Below are 21,368 nucleotides of genomic sequence, written 5' to 3' on the forward strand. Positions count from 1 at the left end.
CATCAGCTTGGGTCGTGGGAATTTCACCCCCAGGCAAGCCCGTTGCGTCCTCGAACAAAATGTTCAGCCTCTTCCACATAGAAAGCTGAAAGTCAAAGTAATAAAATATGTCACAAAATTTAAACTTGTCACAAAAATTTAAACTTAACTCTAAAACGTTAAAATAAAATTTAAACTCAACTCTAAATTTTAAACTTAACTCTAAAACGTTAAATTATATTCAAACTTAACTCTAAAACGTTAAATTATATTTAAACTTAACTCTAAAATGTTAAATTATATTTAAACTTAACTCTAAAACGTTAAATTAAATTTAAACTGAACTTTAAAACGTTAAATTAAATTTAAACTCAACTCTAAAACGTTAAATTGATTTAAACTTGTCACAAAATCTAACCTGTCTAACACTCATTCGCTCAACTCTACGGCCGGTCGTGCAAAGAGAACGTAAGACTATCCCTTGTGACTGAATCATTCGTTTTTTGGGATGCTAGCAGTTGTTCTTGAGATGCTCGCAGTTGTTCTTGGGAAGCTCGCATTTCTTCCCACATTTCCCGTGTTATGACAAAGGCCTCGGGAATGTCGGCGCGAGAGGTCGCTGTGGGCCTCGATCCCATTGCAGGAGTGGTCGGACTAGCAAGACGAACACGTGGAGTGTCTGACACGTGTTCGTCGTCGGAGTCTCCGACGATGGCATCTTCTGCAACAGTCGCGACTCGATCTATTTCTTCTTCGATGTCTCGCGGCTCTGTCGCATCTTCTCCCTCGACGTCTATGGGATACAGACATTTGCTCGTCTGTGTCTTGAGGAGAGTGAACATTTTTTTCTCTGGTGCCCTTGGTCTCAGCATTTGAAGAACACCCACCTACAATACATTAATAAACGTTACCAATATTCCAAAATAATGTAAAATACATTAATAAACGATAAATAATAAAAAGTTACCGTTTTTTTATTCAAGACCGCCTCGATGTCTTTGCCCATTATGAGCACATTACTAGACCACGAGTGCATCCGGGGCACACGAATCCCCTGGTTCGACCCGAACCTCATCCCGATCTCTGGGATAGCCTCGTACGCCCAGTAATGAAGGGTATGGAGATTACCCGTCAATGTGTACTTGGCTTCTTTCTGTGCCACATCCGGCTTGTCCTTCAACTTCTTTTGCAGCGTCTCGTGATAACGCCGTAGGTTCACCGACAGGCTGGAATACGTCTCTGCCCAACTCAAATTTCCCCAAGGCATCTTGAAGAAGAAAGAGAGGTCTTGAACGATGTATAGAAATTTCTGCCACCTTTCTTCGATGGCTTTGTTGGCCGGCTGCCCCAGAAGATACCCATAGACGAATACGAGCAGCCCGAGCTTGAACGAAGCGTCAGGGCTTCGACATATGGTGAACGCGTTGATCAACGCGCTCAACTTGCTTCCGGCAACGCCGTTCAAGTGATCCGTGATCAATCCATCGTTCTTTCGCTCGTCTTGTTCGGCTTTGGTCGGACCGTCTTCATAAGTCAACGAGTGCGTACTCGAGGCGTCCAAATCGTACTCGTTTGCCTCCGATACCAAAATGTATCTCCCCCCGTACCGTCGCCTCGATCTTCTTCTGAAGGAGAGTATGTACGAGCACCGGTGAGAAACCAAGCTCGCTCTCCGTAAAAAATTGCTCGAACGGAGTCCCGAGGATTCGTTCTTTTATCCCGAGCTCATCGAATCTACTCCGTACAAGCTTCAAGATCCCCGTCCCACCGTACGTGATACGCCCCGGGAATGAGACGTTGTATATGTAGTTTAAATTGTCCTAAAAAAACAACAAAATTAAATCAGAATCACAATTCAATTTCCCGAGACCGCGCGCCGCGCATACGAGGATCTCTTTCATTTTTAAAAAAATCATCGTATAGCATCGTACAGCATCGCATATCATCGTAAAACAAGAAATTAAATTTTTTTAAGAAATCATCGTATAGCATCGTACAGCATCGTATATCATCGTAAAACAAGAAATTAAAGTTTTTTAAAAAATCATCGTATAGCATCGTACAACATCGTATATCATCGTAAAACAAGAAATTAATTTTTTTTTAAAACATCATCGTATAGCATCGTACCGAATCGTACGACATCGTACAGAGTCGTACGACAATTTTTGAGAAAACATAAACCCATCGTACACCATCGTATCGCATCGTAGACCTCTATGAATTTCATCGTACGACATCGTACAGCATCGTACGACATCGTACGATGCATCAATCTCATCGTACACTGGCCCTAATTTCAAACCCTAACAATCTAAATCCGACCCAAATCACCTCAAATCAACTCAAATCAGGTAATAACTAAGTCCTAAACCCTATTCTAACTATTTTCAACGAAGTTTAACAAGAAATTAAATGAAAACTCACCTTTTTACTTGGTTTTGAAGCTCGGGATTTTTGAGATCCACCGCCGCCGGAAACTCCATCGCGCGCCATCGTATAAGCTCGTATGGACTCGTATATGCTCGTATGGAATCGTATAAGCTCTTATGGACTCGTATGGACTCGTATGAGATCGTACGTGTTTGATTTCGTTTTTTTCGAGTGAGGGAGAGAGAGAGAGAGAGCGAAATGTTAGGAGAGTTAGAGTGTTCAAATGAGTCTAGGGGTATTTTTGTCCACTTTTGACCCAAAAGTCCATTTTAAGATATTTCATTAAGTTAAGGTCCAAATTAGATATTTAATCCATTTTTAAGTCCAAATAATGAAATTTCTCTTTGAAAATCCCTTTCTTTTAATTACGAAAAGAAAGTTTATAATAGGGTTTTATATTTGAAATTTGTAATTTATTAGCCCATTCCAAATAACACGTTTGGTATATAGCAAAAGTTTGTAAACTTTTAGGAAAATAGTCAAACAGATGAGGTGACACTTGAATAAACCAACCAAATTTCATATTTTGACATTCCAACCATTTTTTTTTCCTTATAGTAATTCGTCACTTTTTCTCTCATATTATTTTTCTCATCAAAACTTCAAAAATCCATATATTCCTCATATGAATTCAAAATTGAGTGATTCTGAATCCTACGGATTCGTAACGAGAAGAGCTTCAAAATAAACTCATTGTGTTGGATGAAAAATCATGTCTACTACTGTAGAATTCCGCCGGAGTTCACTATTGATACATTAATTGTCATTAATTGTCGAATTTTTAAATTATTTACATTTTTTTTGTTAATTATAACATGTTTAATAAAGTCAAATATAATTGTCATTGACTATTTTCATATTAGTTTGCAAACGTTGGCTATATTCCAATTTTATAGTTTAGTTTTGGCTACAAATAAACAACGCCATTTATATTTAATGGCATTAGTTGCACATATTCTCATAATAAGACTTTTATGCCTTCTCCTCTTAAAAATATCTCACATGTTCTCATTTTTTCATATTAAAAATGAGCATTAATAACAAAAATTTGTTGCACCTAGCAAATCATCTATCTCATTTTAAAATTTTAGTCTAAGTTTTAGTTTATTAAATAAATAGCAAACATAATTCCACATGTACCATTATAGTCTTCTGGAGAAGAGTTAATTTAATTTACTAAGAAATTAATTTGATTTAATATGTAGTTAATTTGATTTGACTCTTCTAGTTAAGTATGTTGTTATATGTGTTGTTGACTTATTTTTAGTGCAAGTGTATTTGGCAAAATGTATTGCAACATGCTCCACGATATGTTGAGATATCTTGGCCACTTTGTGCAGAATTGTATTTTTGGCAAGTTCCTTGTTTCGATGGCATACTTCACAGAAGATTTTATACATTTATCTTCTCCACGTGAATGGGTAAAGAAACTCTAATTCGACTATCGGAAGTGTTGACTGCTTTAAAAGGCGAAGGTTTCACCCTTAGAAGTTTGATGCATTCATACACACTTTTAGGGTTCTTAAACGTGTTCTATCAGCGGACTGAGAAACTATTTGTGTGATGTGTAGTGTGGTTTGATTCTCAATGCACTATTTCAGACGTATTAGAGAGGTGTGTGGGTTTTTTGTGATTTCATGATTGAAGTTTTTACGAACGCTGACATCGAAGAATACAAAACACTAGGAGAGTGTTCGAGAGTGAAATTGAGGGGATCTTAGATTCAAAGGGAGCCTGATTTGGAATTCACGAGTAGTAATAAGAAAAGAGCCTCGAAGTAGGGATTGTTCATATAAATCAATTGTTGTACTATTGACTACTTTTGTATAGTGAATTTCCTTTCCACTGGGCACACTGCCCTCCAAAGTAGGTGACATTACACCAAATTGGGTTACCATTCTTTGTGTCATTTACTTTTACGCATTGTTTTATATTTGTTCTATTGTATCGGAGCAAATTGTCACATACATTGTGTGAAATCCCAAATTTTTCAAGTTTAATTAAAAGGCTAAAATATTTTTGTTCGAGTGACTTTTTTTTGTAGTAAAGTAGTATTGAATGATTTTTTTTATGTGGTAGTTTTTGAAGTTTTTCTTTTATGTATGCTTTAGGGTATTTTTGAATTTAATATACTCTTTAGATTACAAAATATGGATATAATATATATAAGTTATATATTATAAATAATTTATGTGGGTATATATACATACTTTACATATATATATATATATATATATATATATATATATATATATATATAGCAACTAATTCCTTCCCGTCAAACAAAATTGAGCTAATATTGTTCGTTTGCATGTTGTTTGTGTGCAGGGCTCGTTCCTCCTTTACTTGGATCAAGTGATACTCGGCTCGCATGGCACGTTCGAGGCAGTCTGCGACTGTGGTAGGTGGCTAACTTCCACTATCAATGGCTAAGGCTAATTCCGGTCGGAATATTCTCATCATCTATCTAACTCTTTCTGCCTCTGTCGGAACCAAAAGAGGGCACAGTCTAGCCAATTGGTTGAACTTACTGACCGCCTCAGTCACTGTCCTCGTGCCTTGTTTCAGCTCTGTAAACCCCTTCTGTTGAACATTCATTGCCCTAATGTTGAAGTACTTCTTGGTGAATTCTTCCAGAAAGTCTTCCCAAGTCATAGCATGTACGTCTCTCCTCGTTGCCGCTGTTTCCCACCAATAGTGTGCGTCTTTCTTCAAGACAAACGATGCACATACGACCTTTTCCTCCTCAGTTATGTCCATGAAATTGAAGATTGTTTTTATCTCCGATATCCACTCGTTAGCCGCTAAAGGGTCGGTCGATCCTCCAAATTCGGGGGCTATCATCCTTCTGAACCTCTCGAATAGATTAGTAGCAACATTGACTTGTCCCATTGGGGGTACCACCCGAGCGCCTGCTTGTGGTGCCGCATGCATTGACATTTGAGCTGGCGGTGGCTGCTGGTTCCTCAACTCGCGTATCACGGCTTCTTGAGCTTCGATACGATGCAACAATGTGTTAACTAAAGCCGCCAGATCGGGTTGGGCAGCTGGCTGAGGAACAGGGGCAGGGCCCTGAGCATGTTATATTGCTTGTTGTTTAGGAACATGAATAGCTTGAGGAGCATCTCGCATTGGAGCTTCGGCGGCAACCCTGCCTCTTCCTCTACCCCGGCCTCTTATCCTTCCATTACCTTATCCACGAGCAGCTTGAACGTTTTCCATATTAGGTCTGAAGAATATACTATTAAATTAGACATGTGGATTCTTGTATTCTCATACATACTTGAATCGATATATTTCACACAATCATACGCCACAAAAGAGGGATGGTGAAAATCGACTAGTCTAACATACCGAGCAAAAGAGCAAAGAAAAACAAAAACTTAAAGCAAACTAACAAAACAACTTAGTAAGTAACCTAAAGAATAAAAGGTGAGTCTAGTCTTCGACTGGTTCGTCTTCAGAAGGGTCCTCGTCCGGATCCTCTTCAGAAGGGTCCTCCTCTGGTTCAGACTCGATAGGGTCCATCCTAATATCGTTCCTTAGTGGCAAGTCGTCTTCGTCGACCAGCTCCATGTAGTGCTTCATGTGCCTCAAGAAATCTTCGTAGGTTATTCCAAGCGCAAGTTCGTAGGTGCGATACTTCCCTCGTTGTTTTTCAAACTCGGAGAGCCCGTTCCAGTAAACATTAATAGCCTCATCATCATCGAGATGAAAAGGACAACGATGGAACATGTCGGAAGAACGGTTGTAGTACTCCTTTGTCGTCTGCCCGTCCTTCATCTTCCATGAACTCAAGATTTTCTGGTAACGTCTTCTCTCCAATTTTTTCTTCCATTCTTGAGCCGTGAAGTTTCGTATGACCTCATCCTTCATGTATTCCCAAACGATTTGGGGGTGATCCTCAACCTTCCTTTGCCAGTACTCCAATACTCTCCCTTGTACTTGTAGTTGCGTAAAAGATAACTGTAGAGGTTCCCGAACTTGCAACACTTTAAAGTGAATGTCCATGTTGTTACACCATTCCTGCATGCCAATGATATCTATCACCTCACTACTAAGAATTGGAGGTTTCGTCTCTAGAATTTGATCAGGAGGTTGCTATCGTCATTGCGGCATCGGGTTTCCGCGATCACGTGCTTGGTTACTTCATCATCCATCTAATAAGAGAGGTAAGAAAAAAAATAAACTAAAGGTACTGTAGCGACTCGAAATTTAAGCTTAATGTTGTAAATTAAGTTCATCAAAAGGACGAGAAATTTATGTGGTTAATTTTCTAAGAAGTATTTCCAATATTTTTGGATTTGAAATATATTAAGGTAAGGAGAAATCTCGGAATAAAATGATGGATTTATCGAGTTCGTCTCGAATAATAAATTATTTTCCGAGGAGATATTCTGGAATTTAATTTAAGAAAATAAATTCTCAAGGACGAGAATTAATTCCGAGAAACCTTGAATATATTTGAATTAATCGAGAACGAACGAGAAAATTCTCGGTTTGAAACATATAATTAAAAGTCCAATCAGTTATGGATTTAATTATATAATTAGGCGATGAAGGATATAATTGTAACAATTTTCAGGACCTATTTGAAGAGAATTTATAAAAAAGGGCTGGGTTGTAATTCTCGAAGATATGCTCTCTTGGTCTTATCTCTTGCCTTATCTTCATCCACTCATTTTATGTCACGTCAACATTACCACTTAAATTAGGCTCCATTTGGAACCCGGAAAATAGGTGGGAAATGAAAATGGAAATCCCTCCTATTTTACTAAGGTTATTTGGATTGATGAAAATATGGTAGAAAAAAAATATGATGGAAAATGCGAGGGAAAGTGTATAACTAAAATGAGGATTCCATTTTCCTTCGAAAATCAAATGGAAAATGAGAATCTCTCCACATTTGTCTATGAGGGGATCACATTTGTCTAAGGTAAAAATGTAAAACTTTTAAAAATGGGCAAAAATGTAAATAAAAATTTTTAAAGGGTGCTAATTAAAAAAAATCATGGTAAAAATGAAAATTTTTTAAAAAAATGGGTCAAAAGTGTAAATTTTTTAGGGTAAAAATGTAAAACTTTTTAAAAATGGGCAAAAAATGTAAATAAAAAAATTTAGGGGGGCTAATTAAAAAAATCATGGTAAAAATTGAATTTTTTTTAAAAAATGGGTCAAAAGTGTAAATTTTTTAGGGTAAAAATGTAAAACTTTTTAAAAATGGGCAAAAAGTGTAAATAAAAAATTTTAGGGGGGCTATAATTAAAAAAATTCATGGTAAAAATGAAATTTTTTTAAAAAAATGGGTCAAAAGTGTAAATATTTTAGGGTAAAAAATGTAAATTTTTTAAAAATGGGCAAAAAATGTAAATAAAAAATTGGATAATTTACAAGAAACCCCCCTGAACTCTTACTCGAATAACGAAGTGCACCATCAACTCGGATTTTCAACAAAAACTACCCTGAACTCTTGTTCTGTTAACGCGTTGCCCCTTCTGTTAATTTTTTTCCGTTAACATCCAATTTTTGAGCACGTGATCTCACACTAGTAATCTTATCAAATGAATATATTTAAAACAAATGAAAAAAAATTAAAAATAATTTTTTTTAAAAAATGCATTAGAAATCTTATTATTATTATTATTATTAAAATACTCTTCTGAATCTCCAAATGCATTAGAAAAAAAATCAAAAAAATATATATATCTAATTCTTCCTCATCTTCTTCCATCACCGCACTTCTTCCACCACCTCCATCTTCTTCCAACGCATCCCTGGCGGCTATGTCGCCGGAGTCGAGCTGCAAGTTCACCGACGTCGTCAATTGCTCCGATCCCCGGGCTCTGTTCGCGATCGAGAGGTTCAATCTGAGGGTGTTCAAGTCGATTTCGTTCTTCGAGCGCTACCACTTCTTGTTCTTCTTCTTTTTCTTCTAAAGGCTCGTCCTTTTTGTCCTTTGTCTTCTTCTTCTTCTTGGACTTCTTTTGCTCTGCTCCGTTCTCGACCGCGGAGACCCCATTGCAACACTTCTTCAGAGCCGCTTCGGATTCGTCGATTGGGATCGGGATCGGGATGAGCTCGGAGACTTCCTCTTCTTCGACCCCGGAAGAAGAAGAAGAAGAAGAAGCGAAATCCTTCTCGAGCTTTAAGAAGTCCTCGTGGAGAGCGAAGATCGTCCTTCGATTCCCCTGAACGCAATCCGGGGACGAGCCCAATTCGTAGAGCCTTTTAGCGAATCCCATCGACAGAACCACCGACGCGACGCCCGGCTCGGCCTCGGCGGCCAAAAAGGCTCCGCCTTTCTGGACCAGAGCGTCGAACACGTTGCTCTTGATCTTCCCGAGCAGGACTTTATCCGGAAGCTTCCCGAGCATCGAGACGGAATGAAACCCTAAGAAACTCAGAGACGAAGAGACTCTCTCAGAGATATTTTTTTGTTTTTCTTTAACGTTTTTTATTTATTAAAATATAATAATAATAATAAGGATTAATAATAATATATATATATATAAAAAATAATAATAATGGAACTCAGGGTATTTTGATAATTACGCATGTTTTAAGTTTTATGTGACCTCCACGTCATCAAAACTTTAACAGTTTGTGAAAAAAATTGACGGAGGGGGCAATAATCAACACAAATGTGAGTACAGGGTAGTTTTTGTTGAAAATCCGAGTTGATGGTGCACTTCGTTATTCGAGTAAGAGTTCAGGGGGGTTTCTTGTAAATTATCCTAAAATTTTTTTGAGGGGGAGGGGGCTAGAGCCCACCCTTGACTTGAGTTAGCTCCGTCCCTAGTCTCGTCGTTACTTTCCCGTTAGTTTTCTCTCATATTTTCTATGATTTTCAAACACAATTAGAATTTTGACTTTTTCTATTATTTTCTCTTACATTTTCATTTTCTCTATTATTTTCACTTTCTCTCTTATTTTCCGGTTCCAAATGGAGCCTTAAGGAATCATCTTCTTCATTTGTGATTATCTCTTGGCCGACCAAAGAAGCCACCAAACCAGGAAAAAAAATCGAGAAATAAGAGAGAGAAAAAAAAGCGTGAGAAAGAAAGAGAGACCGAGAGAGAAGGACGGAGAGATGGACCGACTGAGAGGGAGAGAGAGCGCGCGACGGCGACTGAGAGAGTGAGCCGCAAAGTAAGAATGAGAGGCCAAGAGTTACGTCTGAGGAGTGGCCGAGAAAAGAAAAGGAAAGGAAGAGAGAAATAATCTTCGGTGAGGTGAGCGGCGGAGATGGACGAAGAAGAAGAGACTGGCGAGGAGTTGATGACTCGCGCTCTCTGTGGATGTGCGCGCCTCGGCCGAGAAGAATCACCGCCGTGAGCCGCCGTGGCCGCCGGTCGGGAAACGAACGCCGAGAAATAAGGACACACACCGAGGAAGATTGAATCTCCCGAAAACAAGGTAAAAGAAATCAAACCCGAATGAGTTTTGGAATCTAGGGTTTGAAAGTGAATTTGGGATTTTTTAGTTTCTTGAGTGATTTTGGGAAATTGACTGGTTTTGGATATTAATTAGACTCGGTTGGTAATGTTTATTGCTTGAAGTTATGAATTTTAGATGGATTGTTGGAATTTTATTTAGATTTTTGGACGAAATTAGAGAATTAGGGTTTATGTGAACTTGTATTTGGGGGTTTTGATTTTCTGGACGTGTTCGGATGTTCATGGATTGATTCATGCTTGGAATTGTGGTTGTTATTGGTTTTTGAACGAGTTTGGCCGTGAGACTTGGCCTTGGCCGTGTATGTTGTTTTTTTGGCCGTGTGTAACTGAGTTGTTATGGATTTTGTTTGGTCTTCGTTTGAGTTTTGTTATCGAGGGTCTAGGGTCGTCTTAGGCGGGCTAAGCAGAGCCCACAATGGCTGTTCGGGACGGCGAGGACGCTGCCGAGACATGACGGAGCTGCCGCACGAGCGTCGGTGAGGCGAGGCCGGGTAGAACCGAGAGAACGTCGGGTGGATAATGGCGTTTCGGTTTAGGCTCGGAGACTCGCGGAGCGTCTGTTTAAAAATTTAACGAGTTACTTATTATTATCTTGTAATTATGAAGTTTAAAGTTATTTTGTACGAATCGGTTCGAGTTAGTACGTTAGTACGTTTTATTTTGTTTTAAAGTCGGTTTCGATGTAAGTTGGAAAAAAAATATAGATTATTCGTTCTTATTATTAAGCTCGTTTATGGATTTTGAGAGTTAAGACTCGATCTTGTTTTAGTGTTCGAATTGTCGGTTACGCGAGCTTAATAATAATAAGTTTGGATATTTTCCTTTGGAATTCGGAAAAGAGAAGAACGAGGCTTGCTTATTGGGATTATTTCTCGGTTTTGAGATTGATCGTAATTTTTCGTTCGAGTTTACACGTTCTCGTATCGTTTGAAGTTTTGTTCCGAGGATATGTCTTTGGGTTCTACGATTCTATTAAATCTTACGTTTGAGTTTGAGTATGAGTATTGTGGATTACTCATAGGATTCTGATTCAGGATCGGTTTGATTTAGCGTGATAGGACTCAAGATTGAAAGTCGTTTAGAGGGTTCACGGAGTAAGTGAACGTCTGGAGTCTCGGTTTTAGTGAACGTTCAGGTTCACAGGACGAGCGAACGTCTCGTGGAAGAGCGACATAGACGCTTACTCTCGAGGTAGGTTATTATAACCCTTCTCTCCTGATTTTATGGTTTGGCCTCAAGTATATATTATTTTCGAAATGAAAATGGTTGTGAACGTGCCACGAAACCTAAACCGTTCTTAGAAAATGAGGCGGAACTTCATCTCAGGATATCTGATCATGAAGTTGAGAATATTTTCGATATTATACATATATCCCGTATTTGCGAAATAAAATGTTTTGTATATCCCGATAGAGCCGGAAACGTATATATATGAAGCGGAGAGTGCAATCGTATATATATAAGGGTGTGGAGAGTGCACCATTCTGATCAGAGGACTGTCACGGGTTACGTTGACAGGGGCTCAGGAAATAGTTTACGTTTAAATGGGCGTAGATGCACATTTAAATTCAATTGCATTTCTTGCATTTACATTTCTAGCATCAGCATTCCGTCATTTACATTTCTGTCATTTACATTCATGCAATTTACATTCCTGCAAGTTATACTTGTGCGTGTATGGTGATTTACACGTATAAGACTACTATTATACTTGTACGTGTATGGTGATTTACGCGTGACAAGAATATTATTATTATAAAGTAAGTATTATTTTCGAAAATCTTTTTCAAAAATATCAAACCATTACTATAGCAACTACTGAGCCTCAGGCTCACCCCTATTTCCCTCAATTTCTTTTTATAATCAGGATGTGAGAAGGAGAAGGGTTAGGAAGACCTCGGGATTAAGTGTGGTCGAGAGTTTGAAGGTTTTCGCTGGATAGACTATCAAGTGTCGAAGGTTGGTTTTATTTCCGTTTTCTTTCTTTTATCTTTGGACTTGTAAAGTAATCAACTGAGTATGCACCGTGAGTTAGTTTTGTAAAATTTATCAGTGTTTCATTTTATACAATAATCATACCCCATTTTTCCCGGGGCGTGACAGGTACAAAAATAAAACAAAACTAACTTACTTGAGTAGGGGGCAGCCATGCGACCGATAGCGAAAGGGGTCGTAGGTTCGTTGCTCTGATACCAACTGTGACGACCCGACTTTTCGGACCGTCTTACTTATCTTACTTTTTAAAACTTTACAAAATTTGAGGTAAATTTTTTTTTAAACATAACTTAAAATATAAAGTTTGAAAACTCATGACTTAAAAATAAATTTTCATTTAAAAACTTGATGAACGAAAACAACAAAGAAAAACAATCGAAGTTTAATATTCGAATTTAAAACCCAAAAATACCATTGTAACCATAATTAAAGTCGTAACCTTCAACGAAATTGAAAAAAAAAAACATAACTTAAACCATGAAAAATAAAACCTTGGGTTTGGTTTATTGAAAAACTGAAAGCAAAACGGAAGTCTTTTATTTTCAAAAACGGCAACCATAACCCAACCCTCTCACCATCGTCGCCGCTGATCCACCCTCCTCACTTGCTCATAGGTTGTTTACCTACAACACAGACGAATATACATAGGTGAGCTAGCGCTCAGCGAGAAAAACTATACTCACAAAACAAGAGCATTAAATATGCATAATCAGTTATTAGTATTTCACTTGCTAAATGGTGACACATGATATCAAATAGTTAAGTGTGACATATTTTAATTCGGGGTCCCCTAGAGTAGTCGTACCAATTCAGTGTACCCTTTGGTAACGAATTATAGAGCTGCAACCTCCCATAGAACGTCCAATCTGTCTGATAAACTTGTGAGGAAATTCTCTAGGTGAGCCCTTGATTCGGCTCGAGAAGATCCTCTAGTTACCTCCTTGGATCGAGGCGGTACGACCCTCTTATTTACTTGCTAATCTTATTACTTGATTACGTCAAATGCAAGAATAACATAAGTTATTGACATACTTGATAACATACTTAGAATAAGAACATATTGTAGATAACATGCCTAAGTGAATCATAACATATCATAAACACATGAATCATAACGTAATATCATATCACACATATCAAAACAATCAAACATATATAGTCACATAACACAACTAAAACAGATCGCATAGTCGCTAATTTTATTTTCGAACAAATCCGTGTTGTAGTGAGATTATTCTCACCTGGATATCGGAAGTTACGATCGTAGACCGACGAAGGAATTGGATGCTCTAAAAGATTTGGAACCTAATCGGGGTAAAAGACTACCCTGATCAGCTGAGAAAAGGATTCAAGCTATACTTTTGGTTCTGGAAATTTTCAAAAACGACTTTTAAAGTGAAATTACCAAAATACCATTGGCTATTAAGGTTTCGGTGAAAAATTAAAACTCTGAGAAAACTTTTGTTAAAATTCAAGTAGGTATAAAACATAATTTTCATCACTTTTTGTAAAGGCACCATGGCCAAAAACATCATTTAACTATTTCTTAAAAATAAAACAAGTATAACATGTTACTATAAAAACTTGTGAAAAGCTGGTCTGCGGACTGATCGTAAAATAATAAAAAAATATTATGTATAGCATGAAAATATTTTTCGATTATTTTTTCAAAAATAAAATATGTAAAACTAGTGTTTCCAAAAAGAATCAACGTAAAATAAATTTTTTGAATCCACAGTAAACGTTTTAAATTATGAAAATCGGAAATAGGTCAGACCAGCGAATCAGGTATGCGCACTGATTTGAAAATAATCGGAAAATATTCTGTATTTCATAAAAATATTTTTCGATTAAAGATTTAGATAGAATACATTTAAACCTAACTTTTTCAAAAAAGAATCAACACAAAACCATAATTTTTTAATACAGGGCAAACCTTTTAAGAAACCGTTTTCAAGGAATCCGAACTAGATAGAAAAAAAACATATTTAGAGCTACGAATTTCCAAACAAAGAGAGGAATGAGGGAGGGAGAGCAGAGAAGAAGCGTGAAAAGAAAAGGATGAAATGTTTATATATAGGACTTGATTAAACCTAAAAATCCAAACCCTAAAACCTCATACCATAATCCTACTTCTATTTTTAAAATATTAATAATTATTATTATTATTATTATTATAATAAAATATACATGCTCATATAAGTAACTTATATATATATATATATATATATATATATATATAACATAAAATGACTTATATATATTATGTTATATAAAATAAAGTAATATGTACATATATATACTATTTTTACATACGTTAACTTTAAGTTTTACAAGGCTCGGAAAGAGGAGAAAGGCCAGAACCGAGGACCTGACAACATGAAACCAAACCAATCAGGAAATCCCAAGTCTAATTATAGAAGTCAAGGCTCCAAGGTACGACCCCAATGGAACGAGAATGGAAAGAAGAGAAGTCATCCTGGAAATGGTGGTAACACCAACACCAAGGTCAAAATAGAGGGAGCGACATTTCCTGTATGCAACACTTGTGGAAAGAGGCATCCTGGAGAGTGTCGGAGGGGAAACATGACCTGCTTCAAGTGTGGTCAGCTTGGTCACTATATTAAAGACTGTCCGAAACCGAATTTCGCTCCGAATGCACAGTATCAGTAACACAATCAGAATGGACGATTCAACTCCATGCAAGCTACCATTGAAGGGCCACAAATTTTCCAAGGTCGACTTGAGGCACCACCCACAACTCAGACGCCACCGCCGCCCTAAGGTCGCATTTACGCCTACACCAATGCCGATGCTCTAGCCAGCTCTTCGAATGTTGTAGCAAGTCAGCTTCCTATAGCTCACTTTGATGCTCTAGTTTTGTTTGACTCTGGTGCTACGCATTGCTTTACTTCATTGGAAATGGCTAGAAAATTAGGCGATAGTGTAGTGAAAACTAGGAAGGTTTTCAGGACGGCATTACCGTCCGGTAATGTGCTATTATCAGAGTACTGTTTAAAAAGAGTCCCGATAATAATTGGTGGTCATGAGTTAAGGATTGATTTCATTGTCTTAGAAATGAAAGACTTTGATGCTATCTTGGGTATGGACATCTTAGATGAGAATAATGCAGTGATCGATTGTCATCGTAAAAGAGTAATCTTCAAACCGGTAACGGGAAGAGGGTTCACCTTTGAAGGAAGGCCACTCAAGAAATCAAAGATGTTGGTGTCAACATTACAAGCTAGAAGATTGATGAGTAAATGGTGTTATGGATTCCTAGCGTCGGTAGTGGACAAGACTAAGGATGTAGAAACAATTCCAAATGACGTGCCAGTGGTGAGAGATTTTTTGATGTTTTCCCCGGGGATTTACCAGGCCTAGCTCCAGAGCGTGAGATTTCTTTTGGGATTGAATTACTACCTAGTACGAGACCGATCTCTAAGTCACCCTATCGAATGGCGCCAGCTGAACTCAAGGAGCTGCAATCACAACTTCAAGAGTTACTGGATAAAGGGTTCATTCGGCCAAGTCACTCACCATGGGGAGCACCGGTTTTGTTCGTGAAGAAGAAGGATGGATCTTTTCGCATGTGCATCGACTACCGAGAGCTTAACAAGGTCACCGTCAAGAACAAGTATCCGTTTCCTAGGATTGATGACTTATTTGAGCAACTCAAAGGAGCAAAAGTATTTTCGAAGATAGACTTGCGATCTGGGTATCATCAATTGCGAGTCAAGGAGGACAACATTCCAAAGACGGCATTCCGTACCCGCTACGGTTATTACGAGTTCACGGTCATACCGTTTGGACTTACTAATGCACATGTGGAATTCATGGACATGATGAATAGGATCTTTAGCAACGTCTTGGATAAATTTGTAATTGTCTTCATTGATGACATTCTGATTTACTCTAAGAGTGCCGAAGATCACGAAGAGCACCTGCGAGTTGCACTACAAACGTTGAGACAACATCAGCTATATGACAAGTTCTCGAAGTGTGAATTTTGGCTAGATAAGGTGCATTTTCTTGGTCATGTGGTTTCTAAGGATGGGATCTCTGCTGATCCTTCCAAGATAGAATATGTGAATGATTGGAAACCACCTCGAAGTATGACAGAAATCAGGAGTCACTACAACAAATTAACATATTGGGTGCGGAAGGGTATTAGGTGTGACATGTCGCACCTAAGCAAATATTAGGTGCGACATGTCGCACCGGATACTCCACTAGGTGACAAAAAATTTCGCTAATTTTTAGTGGTATCCGGTGCGACACTGCCGCACCTAATATTTTTTTGTCGCACCTAATGCCTTTCGGTGCGACTTTGTCGCACCTAATACTAATGGGTGCGACGGTTGTCGCACCCAATAGTTTTAAAATTTAAAGTTGTCAGCCATATTCCCCCGAAATTTTTTGGGTTTCGGATTTCATATCCGGTGCGACACTAGGTGCGACATGTCGCACCCAATAGTTTTAGGGTATTATAAATACCCGAGACTCCTTCTTCCTTACCCGAGGTTTCAAATCTGTCTCTCTCAATCTCACACTCTCTCTCTCTCTCCGACCAGCTTCCACTCGGCCGTGAATCTCCGGCGACTTGCGTCCCCTCCGCCGTGAATCTCGCCGTCCTCTAAGGTACGCATCTCTCTCTCTCTCTCTCTCTCTCTCTCTCTCTCTCTCTCTTTCTGTCTCACCCTCTCTCTCTCAATCTCATTCTGTCATCTCTCCGACCAGGCCCGTCCCGTCGTCCGCGACCATCTCCGCCCCGCCGCCCGTGACCAGCACCCATCCCTCATCTTCGTCATCTCCTCGGCCCTCCCGCTGCCGACCAGCCTCCACTGGGCCTATCACTCTCTCTCTCTCTCTCTCTCTCTCTCTCTCTCTCTGACCAGCCTCCACTCGGCTTATCTCCGGCGACTTGCGTCCTCTTCGCCGTGAATCTCACCGTCCTCTAAGGTACGCCTCTCTCTCTCTCTGTCTCACCCTCTCTCTCTCTCTCTCAATCTCATTCTGTCTCTCTCCGACCAGGCCCGTCCCGTCGTCCGCGACCATCTCCACCCCGCCGCCCGTGACCATCTCTGCTGAACCTGCTTCCGAGTCTCCTCCGACAGCCCTCTGCGAGGCACCACCACTTGTCCCCTGTTGAACTCCGAGCTCCCCAAATCCGACAGCCCTCTGCGAGGCACCACCACTTGTCCCCTGTTGAACTCCGAGCTCCCCAAATCCGACAGCCCCCTGCGAGGCACCACCGATCAAGTCGCAGCCAGAATCAGAGATTCCGAGCCTAGTATTTACTTTCTAATTTATGTAATGCACTTATATCTAATTATTTTGTATGAGAACTGAAGAGAGAAAGGTTTTGACATTTTGGTCTAGACTCTAAATTAATTTTTATAGTAGTACTATTCTTAGCATTTTTGTGACATTCGGTTTTGACTTGTGAGCATTCTTATTAATTTATTTCACGATGTATGTTGCCGCAGCTCGTCCCTGACTTGCCGCAGCCCGTCCCCGACCTCCCCGCAGCTTGGTCACTCGCAGCCCCGCGTCGTATCTCATTGCCTCGTCGTCGCCTCGGAAAAGGTTAGTTATTTGTAATTAGTAATATTTTTACATTATTTAATATTTTTAGATTATTTCATATAGATTAATTAGTAATATATATGAAAATATAACTTTGATTAGATGTTAACACGTTTAGTTAATTAATTAATTAATTAGTAACATGTTTAGTTAGATTAATTAGTAATATATATGTAAATAGTAACATGTTGGATTAGATGAAAATATAACTTTGATGAAAATAGTAACGTATAGTAATTGTCAAATTTTTTTAATAATATGTAACATGTTAGATTAGATTAATTAAGTTAAAAGTGATATATTAAATTAATGAGTAACATGTTTAGTGTAATTTAATGTAATTGTAACATGTTTTGTTTAAGCTGATTGTAATTTGTTGAAAATTTGGTTAATTAATTAATCTAATACTTTTTTAGTTAGATTAATTAGTAATATATATGAATATATTTTAAAATGAATTAGTAACATGTTAAATTTAATTTAAACTCAGTTTAGTATTTATTATGTTAATAGGATAGTCTTGGTTTGTTATATATGTGTTTTTTTTCAATTGCAGATTTTGGTTAGTCAATATTTTAGGGGAAATTCTGCCGAATTTTCGGTAGAATATAACGTATTTGGCAAAAATTAACTCTTCCGATAATATATTTTAACAAATTAACTAATTTATCGAAATTGGTTAACTCGTTAATGAAATCAATAGTGAATTTGTATATAATAACGAATTCTAACCATTTTTCAAAATTAATACATGTCATTCACGAATTCTCTTTCATTCTTACAAATTCACTCTTGAATCTTTCAAATATTAACGGTTCACTCTCAATTTCCTAAAAATTCATCACTTTCAATTTCATAACAATTCACTCTAAATTTCAAATATTAACGATTCACTCTCAATTTTACCTCTCAATTTCCTAATAATTCATTCTTACAAAATGAATTCTAACAATTCATTTTTATCTCCCAATTTCCCGTCTCATTCAGAAGAATGTCAAATCCAAGTAGGGACTGGATTACCGAGAACAATCGGTTGAGTTTGCAGTATAAAACAGGGGTTAACGAGTTTATCCGCGTTGCAAGAAAACTCCCGAATGAAAACGGTCATTATCGTTGTCCTTGTAAGTCTTGCAATAACGTGAGATGTCTGGACATCGGGGTCGTAAAGAATCACCTTTTGAACAAGGGGTTTACCCCGGGATACACCGAATGGTATCATCACGGCGAACGGCGAATGGCAGAAGATGCCAGCGAGACTAACCAAAGAGGAGTCGGTGGATTGCACGATGCTCTCCATGATATAATGGATCATGAGGACTTCGACGATTTTACGGATCCGATTCCGAGTGAAGTGCGTGCAGGTGAGCAATTGGAAGATTTGTTCGTCGAGGTGGAAGCAGAATTGTACCCTGGGTGCAAAGAGTTTTCGTCTTTGTCGTTCTTGGTTTCGTTGATGCACATCAAAGTCACGAACCATTGGACGAACAAGTCGTTTACAGAATTGTTGCAGCTCTTGAGGAAGTCTCACCCAATTGGTAACCGAATTCCGGAAAAACACTACGAGGCAAAGGCGAAGCTGAAGCGTTTCGACATGGGATACGATATGATCGACGCGTGCATCAACAATTGTGTGTTATTTCGAAAAGATCTCGAGAAAGCTGAAGTGTGCCCGATTTGCAATGAGAGCAGATGGAAGCCAACCGGGAAGAATGTATCACAAAAGATATTACGATACTTTCCCTTGAAAGATCGATTGAAGCGATTGTACGCTTCTCCACACACGTCGCTTGAGATGCAGTGGCATAAACGAGATCGCGTCAAAGAAGAAGGCGTTTTGCGACATCTTGCAGATGGTTCAACGTGGAAGAATCTAGATGAGAGATACCAAAATTTCGCTGCAGAGCCTCGTAACGTACGTCTGGGACTAGCTTCTGATGGGTTCAACCTGTTTGGGGAAATGAGTCTAGCGTATAGTATGTGGCCCGTGGTACGAACTGCGTACAACTTGCCACCTTGGTTGTGCATGAAAAAAGAGTACTTGATGCTAACGCTTTTGATACCTGGACCGAGCTCACCTGGAAAAGACATGGACGTGTTTTTAGAACCACTAGTTGAAGAGCTGAAAGAATTGTGGGATACTAGATTCCAAGTGCGAGACGGGGCAAACGATGAAGTGTTTCGGTTGCGTGCCGCGCTTCTATGGACGATAAACGACTTTCCGGCTCGATCGTATTTGTCGGGATGGAGTGGCCAAGGGTATCTTGCTTGCCCCACGTGCAACATTGAGACGCCATCTATGAAAATTAGAAACAGGATTGTCTACTATGACCATCGTGGATTCTTGCCTACGCCTCACCGATTGAGGAAAAGTACTGATTACTATGTAACTCGTCACGAGAAGCGCCTGAAACCTGTCAAGTTGACTGCGCAAGACATACTCGATCAGTTGACTAGTGTTTCTTCCACTACAACCGGCAAGAATATCGGTAAACGAAAACGTGCTGAGTGCGAATTGAATTGGACCAAAAAGAGCATCTTCTATAAGTTGTCTTACTGGTCAGAATTGGAGTTGAAGCACAACATGGACGTCATGCATATAGAGAAGAACGTGTGCGAGAATCTTCTCGGGACGATGCTCAGCTTGGAAAAGAAGAACTACGATACGGAGAAGTCGAGATTTGACTTGATGGACTTAAAAATCAAGTCTTCTCTGCACTTGAGACAACAAAGGAATGGGTGGTACAAACCGCAGATTGATTTACATTATCTAGCTCATTGATTTACATCTAATTATGTAATGTTAACAGTGAGCATTCGGAACTTATACAAAATAACTCTGAAGCGGGAACCGCAGATTTTGATATCGAAGCAATGCACAGAAAAGAATTCAAAATTTGGTTTGCGAAAAAGGTAAACTGAAAGGATTCATTTGCTGAAAGCATACTAAAATTTCTAAAATGACATCATCTTAATTTGCATATTTCAGATTTTTGACATGAAAGTTAGTGGTTCCAACGTGTCTGAAGAGCTTTACGCATTGTCTACGGGATCTATGCAAATTGCTCATCAGTATCCGAGTTGCTTTGTGAATGGCGTGAAGTTCATCACTCGTCGTCGTGATAACCAACGGATTACCCAGAATAGCGGTGTTTGTGTGCCCATGGACGACTTCAGCTTTTACGGTCGAATGGAAGACGTAATCGTGCTGAACTATACACACAACTGTCGTGTCGTACTGTTCAAATGCATATGGTATGGTGACAAGTACAATGCAGGACGTATAGTGCACGTTGATAAGACCACCGGAGCAACGAGTTCGTATACCGCCAAAGAGTGGTTTACAGAAGAGCCGTTTATAGTGGCGACTCAAGCGAAGCAAGTGTTTTACATCCAAGATCTCGTTAAGGGTCGCGAATGGGAAGTCGTTCAGGAATGCAATCAACGGGGGATATGTGACATTCCTGAAGTTGATCCGACCACTTTAGCATCGATTCCATTGACAATAGAATTGTCAAATATCGACCGTCTTAATCATCGACACGAAACTGCTACGGCCGAGCTTGTTACTGTTGTTGAAGATGATGAAGAAGTGGATGAAGAAGATGAGACGTACGCCGTTTTTTAGGAAGACGATGTTGATGTCGATACTAACATTACATCGAGTGACAACGATGAATGACTAACACAATGTAATAACCATAGTCATCGAATACTAATTACATAGTAATTAAAAATACTAACTACAATTCATTTTGCAGGATGTCTACTTCGGGTCAGGACCCATCAGGAGGAGAGCGTGACCCCCGCAGATGCCGAAGAAGAAGCGGGGACCAACGACTGGCGTCGTTTCTACGAAAGCTGGTGTTGGGACCCCTGGAGCCAACACAGTTTGCTACGATCAGACTGCGCAGGCAT

The 21,368-nt window shown here is 38.9% G+C and overlaps 1 long non-coding RNA gene across 1 annotated transcript; it reads left to right on the forward strand.

The window, feature by feature from the left end:
• Positions 1 to 9,737: 9,737 nt before the first annotated feature.
• LOC149400971 (uncharacterized) lies at positions 9,738 to 11,898 on the forward strand. Its single transcript, XR_016296746.1, has 3 exons — positions 9,738 to 9,828; positions 10,928 to 11,060; positions 11,737 to 11,898. It is a non-coding gene; the product is annotated as an uncharacterized LOC149400971 (long non-coding RNA).
• Positions 11,899 to 21,368: the final 9,470 nt, after the last annotated feature.

The sequence above is a fragment of the Urtica dioica genome, chromosome 4, assembly GCF_054948205.1.
Source record: "Urtica dioica subsp. dioica isolate 48M chromosome 4, U.dioica_male_clone48M_v1_H2, whole genome shotgun sequence".
Taxonomy (NCBI): Eukaryota; Viridiplantae; Streptophyta; class Magnoliopsida; order Rosales; family Urticaceae; genus Urtica; species Urtica dioica.